Source organism: Muscardinus avellanarius (assembly GCF_963383645.1).
Source record: "Muscardinus avellanarius genome assembly, chromosome: X".
Classification (NCBI taxonomy): domain Eukaryota; kingdom Metazoa; phylum Chordata; class Mammalia; order Rodentia; family Gliridae; genus Muscardinus; species Muscardinus avellanarius.
Window position 1 is genome coordinate 63,239,075 of NC_137792.1, and position 25,397 is coordinate 63,264,471.

A 25,397-nucleotide genomic window follows, 5' to 3' on the forward strand; every position below is an offset into this window, starting at 1 on the left:
ATTTTGAGGTAAGTTATGTCTGGGGTCTCAGACCTTATTATCTACAGAGCATGCCTGAGACCCTTTTCTAATTATAATAGATCGCTTGCACAATGGGATTCCCAAAGCAGTTGTTCTGGGATTATGTTTTATAATCTGGCTTTTTATTTTATCCTACTTAATATACCAACTCTTCTGAAATTACATTAACTCTTTCAAGAGACTGTAATGTAGATGAATATCTTTAAAGATTTCATGTAATCTTCTGATGTTGGAATATTCAAAATCTTCCTCTTGAACCCTGAAAAATTTAAAATTTACTTCCACGTGTATCTAATTTTGAGAAGAATGTTTAGATCCCCAGCCATGTGACTCAAAGAATGCTAATTGATCAGGATGATGATGATGATAATGATGATGATGATGATGATGATGATGATAATGGTATGGAAGCAATAAACCTGTTGTCTTTATAACTAGAATAAATGGAATAAATGACCTTTTAATTCCTGACCTAAAAAAAAAAAAAGAAATTCCTGGGATTGGGAAAGGAGTTGGGGTTTAAAAAGCTATCAAGTGCTATATTCTTTATTATAAAAAAGTAATGAGTTGGCTAGAAAATTCTGAGTAAGGGAATTCAAATATTATTGAGTAAGGGTGATTAATGTTTATAAGGATAGAATATAGGAACTTATTGGACAAAAAGTTATTCAGAGAGTTTGCGTATATTTGCTCAAAGAGAAGGCAATAACTGATACACATTTGCATCTGATAATTGGAATGGAGTAGTGTGTGTGTGTGTGTGTGTGTGTGTGTGTGTGTGTGTGTGTGTTTAGTACTGGAGATTGAATCCAGGGGCATTGTACCTTCTACCTCCAAACTATACCCTCAGCCTATTTTTATTATTTTTAAAATTTTGAAAAAAGTTGTACTTGGTTCCAGAGATGAATTTTTTATCAAACACTTTGAGGCTGGCCTCTAACAGGCAATACTCCTGTATTTGCTTCACCAGTCCTGAAATTACAGGCTTGTAATTTCATGCTGAACTAGGCTTTATTTTTTGATGGTAGGGAAGGTTGGGATATTAATCCTTATGCCAGTTTAAGATAGAGTAGTTGTTTGAAAAGTCCATAAGACATCATCCTCTTGCAAAGTATAAACCCAAAATTTTTAGTTTTATTTATCTGATTTTTTTCATCTCCCACCTCTTATTTACCAGAAATGCCCCCTCTAAAGTATCCTGGCTCTTCATTCCTTAGCTGATGTGGAAAAAGATTGAAACAAAATATGATGTATCTGAATTGAAATACAATTTATTAGATTGAGTTCTCTTCAGGTCTCTATTTTTTTCTGACTACAAATATTTCTGCATTGGTGTGTTTTAAAGATTATTTTCAACAAGGTTTCCACGAATATTTGGTGGAGGAAATAATAATCTTTTAACTAAATATTGTTGAAAAATAATAATTACATGAAAAAGAATAAAATTGGACCCTTACCAATTGTTTTGGGTATCTAGAGTCCATATTACACATTAGAATAGATTTTTTTCTGAAAAAAAATAAATGTATGATAGTTTCACCAAAAAAAAAAAAGAAAAAATATTCTCTTGTAAGAAATAAAGCAAAAAGAAATATTGAAATGTTATCTTTAAGTCCTCAAAAGCTTGGTATCAGACAAATGAAACTGTTATGTGAGATTATCATTGTTAATTTTGGATAAATTGCTATAATACTAGATGTCAACCAGTAAGCCAAGCATGGGAAGGAGGGATGGGTAGGTAATGGGGTGGAGATAGGGTAGGGGCTAATTGGGTGATGTGTGCATGTATGTCTACCAAATTTTTTTTATCCCATTATGATGTATGAATACAGTGCACCAATAAAAAAAAAGATTATTTTCTTGAAGGAATTCACAACAATTTCCCCTCTTGTCTAGTAAACAGCCATTAATTTATTCATTTTCAATACATATTTATCGAGTAGATAGTCTGTTCCATATATTATTCTAGATACTGGAATAAAAAGATGAATAAATTGGATCCCTGCCAACATGGAACTGAGTCTTGTGGAAGTTTAAAAGATTATTTCCCAATATTGATTTTGGAAGCCAATATTTATTTTTCACAATTAGAATAACAAAATTTATGTTTTATCTTAAATTTTTTGTTTGTTTTAGCTTTTTAACCCAGTAATCCATGTAGAACCATGAGAACCCTGAAAACGTTTGAATTGTTTGGAACAATTTTTTTTTTAATCCAAAACAAGACTATAGTCATTTCTTCAACTGTAAGGCAGAAAATAATTCAAAATCTCAATATTTGAGACCCTGAATTTTAATTAATTACAACCTAAATATCTTATTACCGATATTGTCCTTATAAAGATCTTTCGTATTTTTTTTCTAAAACCTTGGCAGAGCTTAATTATCAACTCAAGCGACATGTTAACAGATTGGCCTTTCACATAAAAATTGACTTTGATCTGTGTGTTTAAAAATGTAGTTATATCAATCTTATGATGTAGATAATTACTCTTAATTTTAAACACATGCATAATGTAACAATGCTCTTAATAATGATAGCTATCATATTTATGATTTATGTTAAATAACATCTTGGGTGTACATTTTTTTTTATTCACCCATCATAGAAAGCTGCAAGACAGCATAGATTTACAGATTAAAGTACCTTTGAAGAAAATTGGCTCAAACAGTGTCATTTTTCATTGTATAGTTATTTAATTCTACACTCTTAGTTAATGATTATTATGTTATTAATACTAACCACTTGTATTCAAGGTAATAAAAATTATGAGTTAGATGGAGAAATTTTCCTTGTTTAGAAACAAAATATTTTATCTTCATAATGAGTGAAATAGTTACTGAGGTGTCATTAGCCATGAGATGTCAAAGCAGAACAAAACAAATGTTTAGTAGAGGAATATCTATTGGATATTTTTCAGAAAATTATGTAACAAAATCAAACAATGGGTCAAAATCTGAATATTTGAAGACCTGCTCAACAACTGCAATGTGATGCCAAATATCTTCAGTTTCTGTTTTCAACAAAACCATAGCTACTTCTGATGATATTGGTATCTATTCATAATGAAAGAAAAGGTTGAATATTAATCAAACACTAGTGAAAAAAGATGTAATTTTTCCAACCTAAGTTCTTAAAAACTAGATAAGGAACCCCTTATAAAAGATGTTATTGATTTTATTGAGGTTTTTTGAGGGAGGAGCTTGAGAAGTGGACACCTATAAAGCCCATTTAGAGTGATCTAGAGGCTTGGGTGATCTGCCACACAAGAAGAAGCATGAACTTGGCATCTTGATGATACTGAACTTATCCACTTACAAATTAATTTTTTCTTCAAATATAGACAGACTTTAATATTAAGGGTAATGATTCCTGATATATTTGAGATCGTTGGCATTCTATCATTGTTGTCTTCATTGACAGACTTTAATATTTAGGGTAATGATTCCTGAGATATTTGAGATTGTTGGCATTCTATCATTGCTGTCTTCATTTCAGTATGATATTATGAATTTCAAAAACTTTTATATGTAGCTATTAAATTATATAATCAATGTGCATTGAAAATACCAAATTAAACAATATTAATTCATTTTCATAAAGTTTTAGTCTTTCTAAATTTAACATTCACATTTACTCCTGAGAAAGATGATATCACAAATAATTCAGCACTTCATGTTTCTTTTCTTATAAGTGCCTAAGTTATATACTTATCATGCTGAACAGCAGTGTACTGTGAAACTTACACTTGCAACAGCTTATTTTTGTTTGACACATAATTTCCACTATGCTTGATAGGCACTCTTTTGTAAACTTGCCATCTGTGTGTTTTGATGTCTGTGATTCTTTTCACTTAACTACATTTCACAGTGGCATTACTTATTTTAGTTGCATCAAAACATGTTGAAATTCTAGTTCCATTTTTCAGTTCATTAAATTTTTTATCATGCTTATTTTCTGTACACTGTTCATATGTCTTAAAATTGTTTGTTTCTGATGAGACGTGAGGTTATATTATCTCAATGCAGACGTGCTGTGTTTGCACAGTAAATACTTAGGCCCAAGTCTCTTCTAACTTAATAATCTGACATTCTTAACATGAAGCTTGTGCCTTAAAGCATGTGATAATTGCTCTAGGTCTGTATTCTTTTCAGAGGGCTGTCATAACAAGTGTAACAAGTGCCCACAAACTGATTGGCTTAAAATGTTAAAAATTATTCACTCAGAGTTCTGGGAGGTAGAAGTCTGAAATCAAGGTGTCTGTAGGTCCTTCTATAATAGATCTAGATAATAACTTCTCTTGACATTTTCTAGCTTTTCTTGGATATAGACAATTCTTATTGTTTCTTGGTTTATAGCTGGATGCATCCACTCTAATTTTTGCCTTAGTACTTGGAAGTCATATGATATTTTTCTTGTATGTGTATATTCAATTTTCTTTTCTCCCTCTGTACATTCCTTCCTTCCTTCATTTCTTCCTACCTTGCTCAAATCCTCCCTCCCCACTTTCCTCCCTTACTTCTTTCTTTTCTTTCTTTTATCTCTTTTTTGTACTGGGGATTAAATCTATGTGGTTTTTGCTTTTGAATAACATCATCACCAACTCTATTTTTAAACAGAGTTTAATTATGCTATTACTATATCCTGACCTGCTATAGTCCTCCTGTTTTATTCTCTGAAGCATTAGGATTAGAGGTGAGGACCAAGGCACCTAGCCATATTTTCTTCTGATAACAGTCTTTGGATTAGGGCTCACCATAATTCAGTATGACATCATTTTAACTTGAGTAAAACTTCAATGATATTATTTCCTAATGAATGCACATTTATAGGTACTAATGGTTAGAAATAATGTTTCATTTTTGTATTTTATATTTTATTGACATACACTGCACAGAACATTAACCATTTTAAAATAAATGACTCAGTAGCATTTAGAACACAGGGTGTTGTGAAACTATCACTTTTATGTTAAAAAGTGTTTTAATCACTTTATAAAAAATTCTTACTCATTAAGAAGTTTATTTCCAATTTCATTTTTCCCAAAACCTGGCAAACCCTATCTGTATTTTGTCTGTGGAGACAAATATTGTGAATATTTCATGTGAAAGGAATCATATAACATGTGCCTTTTTTGCATCTGGCTTCTTTCATTTAGCATTATATTTTTGAAGTCCATCTACATCCATCCATCTATCTATCTATCTATCTATCTATCTATCTATCTATCTATCTATATTGCGGGTCTGGGGATGGAACCCAGGGACATTCGACCTCTGAGCTATAACCCCTGCCCTATTTTTTATTATTTATTTTGAAACCGAGTCTCACTGAGTTGCAAAGGGCCTCACTAAGTAGCTGAGGCTATCTGCAAACCATGATCCTCTCGTCTCAGCCTCCCAAATGCTGGGATTACAAGCGTGCGCCACCACTCCCAGCTAAAGTCCATCTATATTATAGCATGTACTAATATTTCTTTTCGTGGAAAAATAATTTCCACTGTATTGGTATATCACATTTATTTTATTCATCAGTTTGTTAATGAACATTTGATCTGATTTTACTTCCTTGATGTTGTGTATAATGTTGTTAAGAACATATATGTATGTGGATTTGTTTGAGTTCCTGTATTCAATGAAATGAAGTATATCTAGGTATACAATCCAGGATCATGCGGTAGTCTTATATTTAATTATTTGAGGAATACTAAAAGAAAATTGACACAGTATCTGACCATTTTTCCATTCTTAACAGTAATGAACTAGGATTTCAATTTTTCCATTTTTTCCAATACTTGTTATTTTTTTTTCTTATTGTTATTATAGCCATTCTAGTGAGTGTGAAATCTCATCTTCTTGTAGTCCTGAGTTGCACTTTTCTAATGACCAATAAAGTATTTTCATGTATTTACCTATCATCTATGGATTTGTATGCATTTGATGCTTGGTCCATTTTAAAATTTAGGATGATAAGTATTTTGTTTGTTGAACTATATGAGGCTATTCTATATTCTGGATTCTTGACTCTTGTTAGATATATGATTTTCAAGTTTTTTTTTCATTTTTATTTTATTTTATTGATAATATTTGGCAAACAATTTTTTTCATTTTGGGAAGCTCCAGTTTATTTATTTTCATTTGTGTTGCTTACACTTTTGGTTATTATACCTAAAATTCCATTGCCAAATTCAAGGTCATGAAGATTTACCCTGATAACTTTCTTCTAAGATTATATGTTTTATTTTTAGAGAGACACAGTTCAACTCACAATGTGAGCTTAGCCTGATGCTCACATTTGAGCGAGAGAAAATGGGTAAAAGTAGAAATGACATGTTTTAAGCCATCAAATGTATAATCCATGATTATGGAACACACTCAGTGAAAATTCTTAGAATATAGTCACACCTACCTGCAAGAGAGAGGGTGGGAAAGGTACATTTAAGCTTTTCCTCATAAACCCAACTAAAAATATTACTATATCAGAAGATAATATATATTCACGAAAAGCAATATTTTCAAGAGGTTTTTTTTTTTTGTACTAGGCATTAAACCCAACAGTATTCTACCTCCAAGATGTATCCCATGACTGTTTTAGTTGTTTTTTTTTTTATTTTGAAACAAAATCTTATTAAATTAATGAGGATTTCAATAAGTTGCTGAGTCTAAAATCTCAACCTTAGTAACCTTCTGTCTCAATCTACCAAATACTAAGATTATAAATATAGGAACCACACCCAGCTTCTAGAGTTATGTAAATATTTTTGATTGATACATTTTAAATTTAATATTTTTCAGGCATTACCTTTTTATTAGATGGAGGTTGTTTTGGAAAATGATGTGATGCTCTAACCCTTAGTTTTAGTTTTTTCTATCCAGATGACTAAATAATTCTTTTTGTTCTTAAAATTAAATAACTCATCCAGAAAGCCTAAATGTTGATCATTTTGTATCTTCTTTTTTAAATACAGTGTGAAATTTTGATGTACAGATTCTAAATTTTTTTGTAATGATTTTTATTAAATTTTCATTTCCAGCATTGGGAATTTTATTTCAGGAATGACACTTCTATTTGGTTTTTTTTTTTGTTACTTTCTATTACTTGCTATTTCTGAACAATTACATATATATATATATATATATATATATATATATATATATATTACTATAATTAGAATAATTTAATCACATGCAATTTTATTGTTAAATAATTTTAAGAATTATTTATGTTTTAAGTTTTTAATAGTTTTTTGTACCATTTCTTAATTTTGATATGTCATCCTGATCCTGATGTTTTATCATCTCATTTGAGTTTTTTGTTAATAACTTATAGTTTATTTATATGTGTTATGTTTGGATTTAGATATACATATATCTTTAGATATGCAATATATGTTATGGTTTTGATTTAGAATACAAGAATCCCCCAGACAAGATAGCCATGTTGGATGCAGGACTTGTTTGCTGAGGAGCATTGTTTCTGGAGATTTTTTCTTGGTTACTATGTATATCTCCCTCCTGCCCATTTTTTCTCTCTCTCCCTGCTCTGGCCTCCATCATGTTAGAGCAGAATCACTCTACTCTTATTCTGTGTCTCTCTGCTTCCCATTGCCATATTTGCACCCTGAATATTTCACCTGGTCTAACATAAACTAAAATATCCAGACCTGTGAGCAAATAAACCTTCCTTCCTCTATGCTGTGAGCATCAGGTATTTTGGGTCACAGTACTGAGAATTCTTACTAAATTAATACAGTATTAAACACTTTTATGTATAGGTTATTCCTTTTGTGATTTTGGTGCAATATAGTCTCAGATCACAATATAAATCTTACTGACAATGACATATATTCACATAGCACTTTTTGTCCCCTGCCTCCCCATTTTTCTGCCTCTCAATACAGTGTTCTAAGATTGATGTTGGTATATTCAAATATGTACACATAGTTTCTGGTAAGATTTACATTAATAAAAGAAAGTCTTTTTCCTCCCCTATCTGGCTGTTTCTCCGACATATAATTTTTACAGCTTCACAAGTGAATAGTGTAAGCAATTTAAAGAGTTATTATTTCTTGTTATGACGGTTCTGGAAAAGTTATAGACCATTTAAAAAAGACAAGATAAAGTCCATGTTTGACAATCAAAAGTGGTTATTAAAGATAATGTCTTTTTCCCTGACACTAATGTATTAATCTAGAGGAAACTAAGCTATCAAACTGTGGCTATCCAGAATGGAAATCAAGTCCCCCCTTGGATAGATTCAAGAAGAATCTATCCAAAAATATAACAAAAGAAATAAGTGAACTAATTAGGGCTGTCTGTTTTTAGTTCAATTAAGATTGTTTTTAAAATGTGTTAATGTAATTATGTAAAATTACTTAGATGAGAGCAGAGAAAGAATTAAAAATATATATAGAAAAATGATACTTTTTCAAAAGGAGATAAATGAATAATATATCTCCCTGATTGGTAATAGTTATAAACAGAGTCAAAATGGTAATTAAAAAGAAGTCAAATAACAATAAATGTTGGCAAGAATGTAGGTAAATAAGAACTCTACTACACTCTTGGTGGGATTGCGAAGGAGTTCAGCTGCTATGTAGATCAGTGTGGAGATTCCTTAGAAAATTAGAAATGTATCCACAAAATGATAACACTAAACAACTACTGGGTATTTTTCCAAATGAGTTAAACCCAGAGAACTAATATTTGCATACCCATGTTCATAGCTGCACAACTCCCAATAGCCAAACTATGTAACCAATCTAGTTGTCCACCACAGAAGAATGTATCAAAAATTTATGAAAATACACAAAATGGGATTCTACTCAGCAGTAAGAAGAACAAAATTACATTATTTGCAAGAAGATGGAAGGACCTATATAAAATTAAGTTAACTGAGATTATCCAATCACTGAAAGTGAAGGGTCAAATGTTTTCTCTAATATGTGCAGGGTAAGAAGTGATTGGGATACAAAAGAGACTCCAAATAAGGGAGGGAAGAGCAATGTCAGTGAAGCAAGCAATATCAAAAGCATAAGCAACACAAGAGAAAATAAATAAACTTGAGCTTGTAAAATGAAATTTTTTTCACCAAATATTATAATGAAAATGAATTAAAATATTTTGAAGTTGTCTTTTCCAACTGCTCTTCTAGAAATGTTTCTGTAAAGGTTGTAATTGTTTTATTTTTGTAACTTCACAAAATTGAGTGATGCATTGTTTGCTTTGTTATTTAGTCCTTTCATCATATGGCTTTGTGGTGTGTGAGTGCCATCTAAACCCCTAAAAAAGAAGAGTAGATAAGCTGATTTAAAGCAGATGCTTAACGATACCTCCCAAGATCTAAAACTAACAGGTCCTAACCCCTTAAAAAAATCCCTAGAGCTACGGATTAGCAACTGCATTTTGTACCCATATTTTCAGTATTCTTTTAAAAGTTTAAATAAATTTTTGAAATATATAAATAATACACTTTGCACATATCAAGTAAAAAAGATTAAAGTAAAGAAGAAAAAAGAATACTCTGTTCCAGCTAAAATATGGAGGGAAAAAATGTCAGCTCTCTGAAGCAGAGCTGCTGAGAATGTAAATGGATAAAAACCTTTTTGAAAGCAAACTTGAAAAAAGCATGAAAAAAATTAAAGATAAATGTGTCCTTTTACTTAATTTTTTCTTTTCAAGGCATTTATCTTTAAGAGGATAATTGAGTATGAGTATAAAACAATATATCTATATCTATATATATATATATAGATAGATATTCATTGTAGTATGTTATTCAATGAGAACTAAAAACTGAGAATCCCTTTAAGTTAAATATATGTTGATATATACTGATATATTTTGATATATACTGATATATGATACTTTTGGCACATTATAGTCTTATATTATAATGAACTTTATAGTGATAGTAATATACATGCACAAGGACTTGTTAAGCTTTCTCCTGAGGTCCTTCTTCACTCTTCCTTTTTCCCATACAGTGTATTGAGATTTGCATTGGTATTCTCACATATGTAAATGTCAATGGAAGTATTTTCTTCATTAATTTTTTCTCTCTCCCCAATATCCCCTGGATCACCTCCATATATAATATCAGACAGTATGATGTAAATAATAAATTTATTTGTCCTTTATTGATCATCTCTTATGTAATTTTATTTAATAATTAAACTCATGAGTAGTAATGTCATCACTTTTTTATTTTTTGCACTGAGAATTGAAATCAGAACCATTTTACCTAAGCTACACTACAGCCTTTTTATTTACTTTTAAATTTTGAAATAAGGTCTCACTAAGATTTTGAGGGTCTTGCTAATTTGCTGAGACTGGCCTTGAACTCATGGTTTTCCTATCTCAGCCTTTATAGCCTCTTCTCCTCCTCCTCCTCCTCCTCCTCCTCCTCCTCCTCCTCCTCCTCCTCCTCCTCCTCCTCCTCCTCCTCCTCCTCCTCCTTCTTCTTCTTCTTCTTCTTCTTCTTCTTCTTCTTCTTCTTCTTCTTCTTCTTCTTCTTCTTTTTGGTGGTACTGGGGTTCCTGGAAGCCCTTCTACCTCCGGTCTACACTTCCAGACCTATTTTTTTAATATTTTTATTTGGAGACAGGGTCTCTTAAGCCAGCGCGGCTGGCTTTGAACCTGCGAGATCCTCCTGTCTCCGCCTCTCAAGCGCGGGGATTACAAGTGCATGCCACCACGCCCGGCGCTATAGCCTCGTCTTAAAGACTTTCTATCACTATATATTTTATTACATTTTCTGGAACATTTTTTGTGAAGGACATTATAAAACATATACTCTTTTTAATTCATCTCATTCAGCAAAATTTTGTGAGATTCATGTTAAAGATATTATCAATAGTTTATTTTTAAATAATATAGGTTTATATGCACATAAACATTCATTTATCTTTTAATACATATCTGAATTCTTATCAGGGTTGGTATACATTAAATAAAGCTGTTATTAATATTCCTGTAAGTCTTTTTTCAACACATGCTTTAATTTGTCTTTTATAAATATCATATCCTTGGTGAGAACTTATAAAGAATGTTCATTTAACATTTATTTATTTACTTGTGTGTTTTTTGTTTATGCTACTGGGTATTGAACTTGGACCACTTTAACTCCAAGCTACACCTCCCCAGCCTTATTTTATTTTAATTTTGAAACAAGGTTTCATTAAGCTAATGAGAATCTCACAATTTGCTGAGGCTGTACTGAAACCTGCAATCCTTCTGTTTCAGCCTCTTAGGTACTGGAATTACAAATGTACATCACCACACCCAGTGAAACAATCAACTTTTGAACCATCTAAGATACTTCCAAAATGGCTGTGCTTTTTATATTTCTGCCAGTAGTGCATAATAGAGCATCATGTTACTTATCCTCTCCATACTTGATAAGTGTAATGAATTTAATATTATCAATTCAACAGTGTGCTACAGGGTTAATTGTTGTTTCTGTGTGTGGGGGGGTACTTACTAAACCCAGGGGGGTCCCTACCTCTGAGCTATACCCCCACACATATTTTTTATTTTAAAAATTTGAAACAGAATTTAACTAAGTTGCTGAATACCTCACTAAGTACCTGAGGCTGGAAGCAAAACTATAATTCTTCTGTCTCAGCCTCCCAAGTACTAGGATTACAAGCATGTGCCACCATGCCAGGCTTCATTATGGTTCTTGATTTTGTATTTTCTTTAGTGAAATTTGATGTTGAGTTTTATTAATTGATTTGACATATATATGTTTTATATTTTATGTTTATTATAATTTACCCATTTTTTATTTTTTATTGGGTTCTGAGCATTTCTTCTGTACTCTGGATGAAAGAGTTCATCTATCAGATGTGATTTACAATAATTTTCTCCAATCTATAGATGATTTCCATTCCCTTAACAATTTATATTATGATTGTTCTACACTTTGTCTTTTTATGGATTATGATTTTGGTATAAAGTTCAAGCATTTTTGCTAAACCCAGTGATGTAGCTTGTCATATATATTTTCATTGATATGTTTGACATTAATTTTAAATTTAATTTTTTATATAGGCAATATTATATTCAGTACTGTTAGACATTTTTATACATGATACAGCTGTTTTGAATTCCATTAAATTTTAGTTTCCAATGCTATTTTCATTTTCCATTTATTATTCTTTATACCATTGTTCCAGCACCTAGTAGGCTATACTTATTCAAATTTCCAAATTCAAGTATATTCCCTTTTTCTAAAAATAAGTTTGTTTAAATACAATGCCCTTCCTCTCAAATGAAAGAGAGAGGGGGAGTTAAAGATAAGAGAATATTAGAACATTGGCAGCAGTGGTGGTGAGTTCACCATGCCCGCAGCAGCTTTAAATCAGCATGCATAACCATAAGTGAAATTATGGCCCTTACAGAAAAAATCAAAGCACTGAAGCCCCAGGGACTTGTGCAGCTTTGATAAACTCCCTGGCGCTGAGATCTTAAAGTCCAACCCATTGAAGGAGTAGAAGTGACAGAGACACCACACCCTAGTAACAGCTCCCTATGAAAAAACACCCGGCTCGGCGCACACAAGGTCTCATGTAGCCTCGACTACCTCCCTGGGTCTGAGACTTTGCGATACAACCCAGTAAAGGAGTAGTGGTGGCTGAGATTATCACAAATCCCAGAGATCCAGACCACCATACATGAAGTTTTGGTGACCCAGAGAAGAACCTAGAGAAGGCACAAACTTCAGAAATCATGGGAAGGAGGAACAAAAATGGAGCAATGAGCTCCCACCACCCCACAGTATTAGAACCTGATAACAAAGGAATGTAGACCTCTCTAGGAGATCAAATCAGGAATGTAACTGTAGAAATAATACAGGACTTTTGAAAAGAATTTAGAGTCTGAAAGAAAAAAAGGATGCAATCATTAAAGTAAGGGCATCAATTCAAACTATAAACAATCAATTAGACAACATGGAGAATATAATCCAAAAACAAATGCATATTTTATAACTTAGAAAAAACCAATTTGACAGCAGGAATTGGACATTGAAGAAATATGGGCCCATTTTAAGAGAGGTAACCTAAGAATAATTGGGATAGAGGAAGGAAACAAAGGTGAAACCAAAGGGATTAATAATCTCTTCAAAGAAGTAATAGAAAAATTTTCAAACTTTGAGCAAGAGGTTGATACACAGGTCCAGGAAACTTACAGAACTCCCTTTAGACAAGATCAGAGAAAAGGTTCTCGATGCCACATAATTATCAAAATAACCAATGTAGAAGCAAAAGAGAGAATCTTAAAGGCAAAATCCCAAGTGCCGTTCATACACAAACCAATTAAAAATCATTTCAGAATTCCCAAATCAAGTCATGAAAGCCAGAAGGGCCTGGAGTAACATATTCCAATCTCTGAAAGAAAACAACTTTCAGCCAAAAATTTCCTACCCAGCAAAGCTATCTATCAAATTAGATGGGGAACTAAGAAGCTTCCCTGACAAACAGAAACTGAAGGAATTTGTCTTCAAAATCAGTGCTAGAGAAAATATTAAAAGAGAGCAACTACAACAACAACAACAACAACAACAACAACAAAATAAGTAAAACATGCCAGAACCAGAGAAACAAGATTTTATATCCAGCAGACAACTAAGCAAAGAAGAATAAACATGTTAGTAATTTAAAATAATCTCTCAATAATCACACTGAATGTAAATGGCCTCAACTCCCCAATAAAAAGATATAAAGTGGCAAAATGAATTAAAAACCAGAATCCATCCATCTGCTGCTTGCAAGAAACACACCTTACAAGTAAAGATAGTAATAAACTTATGGTAAAAGGCTGGAGCAAGGTAATCCATGCTAACTGAACTCAAAGGCAAGCAGGAATAGCAACTATGTATCAGACAAATTAGACTTAAAGCCCAAGCTTATTAGACAAGACAAGGTCATATTTTACTGGTACAAAGGAACAATCCAACAAGAGCAAATAACAATAATCAACATCTATGCCCCAAACATAGGTGTAGCTACTTTCATAAAACAAAGACTTTATGGTATTATGTCACACATAAACCCAAATACAACAGTACTGGGAGATGTCAAAACCCCTCTCACACCATTAGACAAATCTTCCAGACAAAACATCAGTAAAGATACCTCAGATGTAAAGAACACCATTAATCAAATGGACCTGTTAGACACATATAGAATAATCCACCCAACTACAGTGGCATTTACATTTTTCTCAGCTGCTCATGGAACCTTCTCCAAAAGAGATCACATCTTGGGCCATAAAATGAGCACTAGCAAATTTAAGAAAATGTTACATACTTTCCTGTGTCATTCCAGACCATAATGAAGTGAAACTAGAAATCGACTATAAGAAGACCCAGAGAAACCACATAAACATGTGGAGACTAAACATCACACTTTTGAATGAAGAATGGGTCATAGAAGATGCAAGAGGTAAAATCAAGAAATATCTAGAAACAAATGAAAATATAGATACAACATATCGAAACCTCTGGAACACTTTGAAGGCAGTGTTAAGAGGAAAATTTATAGCACTGAGGGCTCACATAAGAAAAACAGAAAATCTTCAAATAAATAACCTAATGACACATCTCAAAGGCCTTGAAAAGCAGGAACAATTGAACCCCAGAGCAAGTAGAAGACAGGAAATTATTAACATTAGAGCAAAAATTAACAAAATAGAGAACAAAAAAAAATACAGCAAACCAACAAAACCTAAGCTGGTTTATTGAATAATAAACAAGATAGATAAACGACTAGCCAACCTAACTAAGAAAAAAAGAATCAGACTTCTGGGAAGATGGTGACCAAGAAAAGCAGCATTTACGAGTCCTGCTAAAACTCAATCTATATTGCCACAAAATCAGCACTTTTCATAGCCAGAAAACACTAGCAACAGAGAAATAAAAAAAATGTAAACACAATAGACAGAGAAAAAAAGACTAGAAGAACAACCAGAGACCAGAGAAGATATCAAGCCTGCAATGAAGTGGTGGAGCCGCGTTGGCACCATCATCCCTCACAGCACCTGTCTCCAGAGAGGAAAGGTAAACAAGGAGCTGAAGTGAGCAGCTGCAGATCATTCGGGGGTAATTTGGCAGTTCTTTCAGCACAAAGAACCCCTAAAACTCCCAGTAGCCAAGCTCATCACGCCTTCCAGGGACTCAGAACGGAGCTCAAAACCAGAAAAGAAATATGCCAGCCTCACAGCCGAGGGGGTGGCCGTGGTGCCATATTGCCAGCAGCTCCAGCCTCGCGGCCAAGAGTGTGGCAGTAGTGCCATATTGACAGCAACTAAAGCGAGTTCACCACACCCTGCGACAGCTCCTGATCAGACCAAACAAAAAAGCATGAGTAAAATTGTGGCCCCTAAAGGAGAAATCCCTGTACTGCACTCCCAGGAACTTGAGCAGATTTGATAATCTCCTTGGGTCTGAGATTTTTCAGTCCAAACTAGTGAAGGAGTAGTGGTGGCAGAGATACCACACCCTAGTCACAGCTCCCCATGGTAAAACGCCCAGCCCGGCACCCCCATGGTCTAGTGCAGCCTTGATTAACTTCCTGGGTCTGAGACTTTGTGATACAACCCAGTAAAGGAGTAGTGGCAGCTTAGATTACCACAGACTCAACACACAGAGTACCTTAAGTGAAGTCGCAGTGAGCCAGGGAAGGCACAAAATTCTGAAATCATGGGAAGGAGGAAAAACAATAGAGCAATGAATGCCCACAACCCCATATTATCAGAACCTGATAACACAGAAATTCATAGATCTCCAGAAGATCAAATCAGGAATATAACTTAGAAATAATACAGGACTTTCTAAAAGAATTTAGAGAGAGTATAAAAGAAATCAAGGAAGCAATCATTGAGGTAAAGGCCTCAATTCAAAGTATAAACAATCAATTAGACCACAAGGAGAATAGAATCTCTCTCCTAGAAGATGATCAGTCCAAAAACGAATGCATAAATTCTAACTTAGAAAAAAAATCAGAAAGCAGGAATCTGACATTGAAGAAATATGGGCCCATTTTAAAGGGCTAACCTAAGAATAATTGGAGTATAAAAGGAAAAAGAAGGTGAAACCAAAGTGATCAATAATCTCTTCAAAGAAATAATAGCAGAAAAATGTCCAAACATAGAGCAAGAGGTCGATACACAGGTCCAGGAAACTTATAGAACTCCCTTTAGACAGATCAGAGAAGAGGAACCCCACACCACATAATTGTCAAAATGACTAATGTGGAAGCCAAGGAGAGAATCTTAAAGGCAACAAAAACAAAAGGCCAAGTGGCATTCAGAGGCAAACTAATTAGAATTGCTTCAGACTTCCCAAACAAAGTCTGAAAGCCAGAAGGGCTTGGAGTAACATATTCCAATCTCTGAAAGAAAACAACTTCCATCCAAAAATTTCCTACCCAGCAAAACTTTCTATCAAATTAGATGGGGAAATAAGAAGCTTCCATGACAAACAGAAACTCAAAGAATTTATGTCTTCAAAACCAGCACTAGAGAAAATACTCAAAGAGATTAACTACAAAGAAAAAATAGGTTATACACACCAGAACCAAAGAAACAAGATTTTTCATGCAGCAGACAACTAAGATTGGTTATCTTTGGAGATTCATTATTCATTTTAGTCTTTTACCTATTTCTAAATTATATTGTTTGCTTTTATTGTTGCTAATTTTTAGGATTTCTGTTCGGAATATTAATATACCTTCAGATACAGCATTTGGAATTATTTTATCCCATTCTATCAGTAACTTTTAACTCTGTTTACATTGTCTTTGGATGTACAATGTTTTTAGGAAATTTGTTTATTTTTTGTTGCCTGTGCTTTTGAAATCATATCCAAGAAATCACTGCCAATTTGAGTGTTATGACCCAGGTTTTCTTCTAAAAGTTTATAGTATTAAGATTTACATTTAATCTTTCATTTATTTTGAGTTAATATTTGTATATGGTGTTAAGTAAGGGTCCAATTTTATTCTTTTTCATGTAATTATTATTTTTCAACAATATTTAGTGAAAATATCATTATTTCCTTCTTTAAGGCTTATTTTCTTATTTCTGTTAAGGGTGCCAGATTGTTTATTTGTTACTTCATTTCTTTAAGGCTCTATGATTTTTTTTTTTCAGAAGAGCTTCATCATTCCTACTCTTAATGTCATGAATTGTCTTTCTGGCAATATGCAATTCTTTGTTGACATATTCTGGTATCGTGAGCTTAAGGGAGCTCATTATTTCTTTGATATTCTTCCTTCTCATCATCACCAATTTCTTAAGTTTATATCTTTGCAATATAAAATAATTTTCTCTCCATTTGTAGTTTCCTTATTTATATTTTTTCTCAATTGTATCTCATTATTAACCACCAGGTATACCTTACAATTGGATATCTTCCACCATATGCTTATTTTCTGTTCTATGCTGTGTATTTATCACCCTCTTATACTACCCTTGCAAATGATGTTTACTAATACTCTATTGATTTTCTACCTGTAGATCACCAATACCAGGTTGTAGTTACTCTGAGATTCCTTCTGCAAGCTACAATTGTGGCATTAAAGGATTTCAGGTGTTAATATCAGGTGTTCTATCTGTCACCTTATTTATAGGGAGAAGGCTTAGAGGTGTGGACAAAATCATTTGTAACTTAAGCATTTTTAAGCTTCAGTGTGGGGACTGTTGGACTTTTATTTTCCTGTCAGCTGTTGTTATTTTATCTTTAGTGTCTGGCAGTGCTTTCTGGTAGTTCGTCTCTCTGGTCAGTAGAAATTTATAGGTGTCACATGGCATATACAAGGGGAGGTTGTGTTGTCTTCAATGGTGAAGGTTTGTTGAGGTGGGAGAGGCTGAAATGATGGTTGCACAAATAGAGTAGAGAATATAATCAAGTTAAATGAGAGTTTGAGTGTATTAAATTTATATATGGTAGAGATGAGAGAAAGTGAACATATAGAAGAATTTTAGTAGTCCATGGAAAGAATTTTTAGGTACAGTGATAAAAAACAGATTTAATGTAAGTTTAAAAATATTTAGAGGGAATAAATTAGGTAAGAAAGGAGAAAGCTTATAAATAAAATAGAAAAGAGAGCAAACAAACAAACAAAACACAGAAAATAACAAAACAAGCTACTAACCAATGAAACAACCAACCAACACAACACACAAACAAAACAACCCTACAAATATACAAGGACAAAGCAGACTTGGGCTCGACAGTCCCTCTGGGTCTGTATGGATACTTTTAGCCATTTAAGGCCTACTTGCTATCATAAGCTTTCAAGCATGTTCAAATTGTTCTCATTTTCTCAGTAACTCATAGTAATGATGTCAATTTGTAGCTCTGCTTTGGTATCTCCTGCAATGAGTAAGACCCTTAGCTGATGAGTCTCTTTGTCAGTGCAGATACAAGCACCACTGTACCTCTCATGCTGCATACCTGAAACTCTAACTTCTCCACAGGGCATGTTTCTATGCTTCTCCCTTTTTATGCAGGTAGAGGGGGTATCACTGGAAATCAAGCCATTGATTGATTGATTGATTGATGGATGGATTTTTGGTGGCACTGGGGTTCCTGGAAACCCTTTTATCTCTGGGCTACACTCCCAGACCTATTTTATATTATTTTTATTTGGAAACAGGGTCTCTTAAACCAGTGGGGCTGACTTTGAACCTGTGGAATCCTCCTGTCTCCACCTCCCAAGCGGGGATTACAAGCGTGCACATGGGAATCAAACCTTTTAAGTGTGGAGCTCTGAGCTTTCTGCAGTTGCTCACTCTGGGCTTCCCTCTCTGTCCACACTGGACTATACCTCCCTCTCTGCCCACACTGGAAGCAGGTTTTCACAGTAATCACTGGGCAATCTCTGGATACCTTTTGAAGGTATTGCATGCTAGGCTCTGTGGGTTTCTTCCACACCTATGCTGTGCTTTTTAACCTCCATGAGATGGACCACAAAGTTTCAGACTCCCCTAGTTTATCGCTTGCCAGCTGAGTACCTGTGGATTAACTGGTCGATTTCCTACTGAGAAGTTCAGTTAACTTACTGTTGAGCACTGTTCTGCATCTCTACAGGGTGAGGTGGGCTGCACACTGTTGCTTCCACAGTTTATAACCACTTAAGATGCTGAAAATTTACATATGCTTATTTCTTATCAAGTTATTTGTTTCTTTGCTAGAGATCTTTAGGGTCCAGAGTGCTAGCAGTCTGGACTCAAAGCAGACAGGCTAAGATGGCCTGGTTGGCTGCTGAGTCAGCATTCCTCAGGTGAGGCACATGCAGGGCACTTTTATGTTATAATTCATATATAGAGATATAGATATAGATACAGATATAGATATACATATATTATAATCAGTTTGTTAAGCTATTCAATATATGCTCTTGGCATATGAAATGTGATTATATTGAATATATAAATCAATTTTGGGAGAATGTATGTATTAACAATATTGAATTGTCACATCCATGTGTATGACCTATCTCTTCTTTTCTTTAGATATTTTTTCTAAAAAGTCTAAGAAATATAGTATCAGTGATCAATACTTCACATGTATAGCAGATATATTATCATAATGCATCTTTATAATTGTGACTATATGTAATATTTTTATATGAAGTTTCCCATTGATCTTCACTAGAATATAGATATGCAGCTAATTTTGCATATTAGCCTTATATTATTTAACATTAATACATGCATTTATTACTTTTTTAGCTCTTTAATCCCCTTTGATTTACATGTAGAATACAGCCATAATAGATAGTTTAACATCTTTGGCTGTTAAATCAAATATTATGTAAATTTTAATATAATTTAAAATTCTTGGGTAGTTTAAGTGAGAATTCTACTTGCTTTTAGAGATTAAATATCAGATATATAAGGGCAAATTCTACATCCCTTTTGTGCATTTTCTCTCCACTTCTTTTTTTCCAATTTTTATACTATATTTTAAGTCCTTTGCCCCCATTGTAAAATCTATAGGTATTAGTTATATTAGTCCTTTATTTTTATTTATGTCAAAAATAATTTTCTTAGTTTGTCAATTTTTAACTAAGTTCAATAGCATATTACAGAAGAAAATTACATATATTTCTCAGTAAATTCTATAACATTTTAAATCATAAATGTTAATTTAACAATTACATTTTTTCAGCAACCAGAGCATTTCTTTAGGTAGCAGCTATATATAAAAAATTGAAAGATACATATTTTGGAATGACAACAATAAAAACAATATTTTTAAAAAATATACTTATTTTACTTTTAAAGCCCCCTAATGAAAATGTGGTTCAACATTTATTATAGTTATATATTAATTTTTAGAAGAAATGAAATCTTTTTAAATTAAATTATTTGAAACAAGAACATAAAAAATTTACTACAAAACTAAAATATTTTGTTAAATTTTGTTAAATCTTTTTAATTAGGATAATGCCTCAGTACATCTTTCAGGAATAAGCAACCAGAAAGTGATTGCTCCAAAGACCTATTAAGACAAAAGATTATGCCCTCAGGTGAAAGGATTTTTGTGGTGACCATGGTACATCCCTCACAAAAGGGATAAAAATCCTTCCTCATAGTGTTTTTTGTTCCATTTCATCAAAGATAAAATAAAGGCCCTCAGTGATTTAAAAAATATTATACTGAAAGTCACTGAATTTCCTAAGCAATAAAATAATGGTGATAAATGCAACACAAATTAGGACACTTTCTGTTCAAGTAATGGAGTATGGACCTGTGGAGTACTAGAGTTAGCAAACTCTTAACACAAGCAATAATAAAAAAAAATATATTTTCTACAGAAAATTTTAACATGGTGGGAACGTAAAGCCTAATAGTCATGTTTCTTTATTTATTACATTTAGTTGTACTGGATATAGAACATGGGGGATTCTACTACTAAGCTTCACATATAGCCCTTTTTATTGTTTTATGATTGATACTGGAGGTTGAATACAAGGACATTATTCCTCTGAGCTATACCATAGCTTCTTTTTTTTCCCCATTTATTTATCTTCTTTTTAGTATTGGGGATTGAACCCAGGAACATTTTGCCTTCGAGCTACACCAGCCTTATTCTTTTATCCTTTATTTTGAACAGGGTGTCACTAAATTACCCTGAGCTTTTTTTTTTTTTTTTTTTTTTTTTTTTTTTTTTTGCCGGCCTGGGAATGGAACCCAGGGCCATTTTACCACCGAGCTACACACCTGCCCTGTTTTCCTGTTTTTATTCTTTTATTTTGAAACCAGGTCTCACTGAGTTGCAAAGGGCCTCACTAAGTAGCTGAGGCTGTCCATGAACCACGATCCTCCGGTCTCAGCATCCCGAATGCTGGGATTACAAGCATGCACCACCACGCCCGGCCCCTGAGCTTTTCTTGAACTTGTAATTCTTTTGTCTCAGTCTCCCATGTATGGGGATTATAAGTTTGTGACACTATACCTGGCAACAATGCTTTTATTATCAATCTTATACTATAGCATTTCCAAATAATTTATTTCAGCAAATATTATTGATCTTTTATTTTTTTCTTTTAGGTTAGACATAGAGGGTTTTTTAATCAATAAAGAGGATAAACTAAATCATATTCCTTCAATTAATTCTTAAGTATTTGCTGTTTATTATTTATTTATTCTCCTTTATTACTATTCCTCAGCCCCACTCCTCTTCTCAGAGTAAGTAATTGTGCTAAATTATATGTGTATTTTCTATTACTTGAGTGTTAATAAAATGTACATTGTAGTTTGTGAGCATGCATTCTAAATTTTTATATCTGGTGTTACACTTCATTTTGTGTTAAGTTTTATTCAGCATTATTTTTAAGATCTAGCCATGTTTCTGTGTATATGTTATCTATTTTTCTCTCTCTTACAGCAGATGTTTTTGCTGTGCAAACTTCAAGTGGTATTATATTTTTAATAATATACAAAATAGTTTACTTGGTTAATTTAATATACTTTAATTACTTTTCAAACAATATTTTATTTTTGTAATGAAAATTCTACTTAATATTTTCATAATACCAATGAAATAATTAAACATTTATTATAGTGATAATGGATTAAATTAGTAGAATTATTCATATATTTTTACATTTGACTTATTTAAGCTGGAATATAATTTATTTGCTGAATAATTATTAAGTGTCAACTAACATCTTTTTAAATAGTAATTCAGCTTGAGGCAATTATTAGACTTGATTAGTCAGAAAGAATATCTGGAGATTATTTCAAACTAGTGATAGTGTAATATTTAGTTGATTTTTTTTTTATCTCTGTGGTCCCAGGCAAACTTTTTTTCCTTTCTGAATGACGAATCCAACACATTAACCATTATGGATTCGATGGAGGAAAATAGAGGCTTTTGTTGACTGACATTTGTTTTTAAATGACTACAATGTAGAATATGCCTTGGTGCTTCATTATGTAAAGTTGGTGAGAACCCTGCTTTCCAATGAAGAGAAACAATGCAGTTCAACTCAGTTTATTTAAATTAGTCATGTTACTTCTGTAGTTCAAGTGGGGTTGTTCATAGGAAGATTTAGTAGGCTTTTCATGTGAAGTGGATAAACAGAAGGCTCAACTTCTGTCCCAATAGAGAGCTAAGTTTTTCTTTAGAGTATCCATTACAACCAAATCATTTCCTGTGTGTGTGCTTTCATTGCTGAATTGTAGTCTCAAATGATAATGTAAATTGTGTTGACAGTACTGTGCATGCGACCAAACACTTGGTGTTCCTACTTGCCTCCCCATTTTCCTTCTTCCCAATACAGATTTATATTGTTATATTCACATATGTACACATAGTGAATGGTAGAATTTCCATTAATGAAGTTCAGTTTTTCTCCTCCTCTACCCTTCAATATACTCCCTGGCTCCACTGAAGTTATTCCCTATTGTTCCCCAAGACTCCGACCCACAGGGACTCAGAGAACGACACGGACACCTCTTTAGCTGGAACAAGAATCCTCCTTTATTCACGCAACCACCTGCATATATACAACTCCACAGGCCCTCCCCCCTGACCTTACAATACAGTTTCCCATTGGATAATCTACTGATGGACATGATGAACGCAGGCACTGATCACACACCTGACACATGATCAGTCGCACTGTGCATGTGGCTATCGCCAGCAAACAGAGAGGCGCGTGATCTGGCGCCTTGCCACAGCGCCATCTTAGAGCTGCTGACCCACCTCGGACCAGCCAAGCGGGCTCTGACATCGCCCAATTTTTGTTTTATCAAAGAAACAAAATGCACTCAGGGTGCGCTCAGGGACCGTGCCTGGCTTAGGTTGTCGAATGCAGCAAATATTCTTACCCGTCCTGGGATAAACAACATCATGGTTGTTTTTCTGTCTTAGGTTGATATATCTCTGCACTCGATCTTACCCGTCATTGACTACCGGTCCAGCATATTAAGCCTTATTTGAGGAGACGTCCCAGCCTCTAAGTCAGCCATGGCTTGGACAAGGACACATTATTGTTTTGCTGCTTGCTGCTTAATTCAACGAATGTACCCAACAATCATACCACCCATAACCACCAGCAAGAACGCCCAAAAAGCGACTCTCCCCAATCCTTAAGAAATCCCACAGTTCCATGGATCATATCCATCCATTGCTGAATCGAGGCGATTTCTACATGAGAAGCATTCATGGTCACAATCGACGAACGCAGATTGGCCACGGTTCGTTCAAATTCCTGATTCCAATTTCTTAAAAGCATATTGCTCATTCTGTGGGACAAATTAGCTACACGAGTTAGATTATGATACTGAACAGATGTGATGCCTAAACCCATCGACACTAGCATTCCAGCAGGGGGTCAAAAAACAGGTATCATTAAAACAAGATAAACTGTCATTAATTTCGGACCCACTAAAAACAATCCAACAGAACGGTGGATCCAAACAGACAGGGGTTGGCTTAAATACTAAGGACTGTCAACTAGAGCAATTTATCTGTATGCTATCCTCAAAAGAATGTGAAAAATTTTGAATATAACTACAATTTCTTACAGCTACCCCTAACAACATAGACATAGATGTTATATCTGTACAACTACCATTATCCCTGTGGTGATGGGCAGAGAAAGTGGGAATGCCGGAACAATCCCCCACAATTCTCTCTCACCCTTCCCCAGATGCATCATCACCAGTAATTGTAGGATCAACAACCTGATGCTTTGGCTCCTCCTCCTGATCTCGAACATGGCAAATCAATCTTTCTGGGACCCAAATAGGTGTTTCCTTATCCTGCGGAAAAACACACACAGAGCCTTGAGCCCATGTTAGTACTGGATCTGGACCATTCCATCTCCCTGCCAACACATCCTTCCACATGGCTCGGCCTGCCCTTCGCAAGCAAGGTGAACAGTGCCGTTCTGAGGCAGAACGTCCATCCACATTCAATGTTAAAAAATTTAAAATAAATAAAGAGAGATTGAGTTGATCTTTAGGTGCTTTCCATTGTACTCCTATTCCCCCTTTTTGTTTCATCAAGGTACACTTGAGAGTAGAATGGGCTCATTCCACAATTTTTTTTGTCCTTGAGGGTTATATGGCAACCCATGACATAACTGGATTTGCAATTGAGTACCAAAATGGGAAAATCTTTGAGATGTATAAGCAGAGCCATTATCAGTTTTAAATTGCTTAGGTTTTCCCCAGCTGCAAAAGCTTGCAGACAGTGGGAAATAACATGCTGAGCTTTCTCACCAGTATGAGCTGAGGCAAAAATAACACTAGAACATGTATCCACAGAAACATGCACATATTTCAGAGAACCAAATTCAGGGATATGAGTAACATCCATTTGCCATAGGTGAAGGGGTTGCAATCCACGAGGATTGATTCCTCATGAGGGCTGTGGTAATAAAGTAACACAATTTTTACATTGAAAAATGATGTTTCTGGCCTGTTCCTTAGTAATTTTAAACTTCCATCGTAATGTCTGAGCATTCACATGATATTTAGTGTGAAAATCTCGAGCTTGTTGCAAATTATTCTGTCCCATGAAGATAAATACTGATCAGGTATATCGAACAGCTTCGGAATTCCCGGCAGCTAGGGGACCAGGAAGTCCAGAATGAGCCCTTATATGCATGGCAGAAAATGAACATTTTCGATCCCAAATGCATTGCTGAAGCGTAGCTAACAAAGATAATATTGTGGACTGTCCTTTAATCTGATCTACACACTCAAGAGAATTAACAGCTAGTATTACATATTTACTATCAGAAATCAAATTAAAAGGAAGAGACTTGTATAATACAAATGCTTGAATAACAATAAAAATTTCCACTATTTGGACAGAAACATATGGGAAAAGAAAAGTTTGAGGCTCA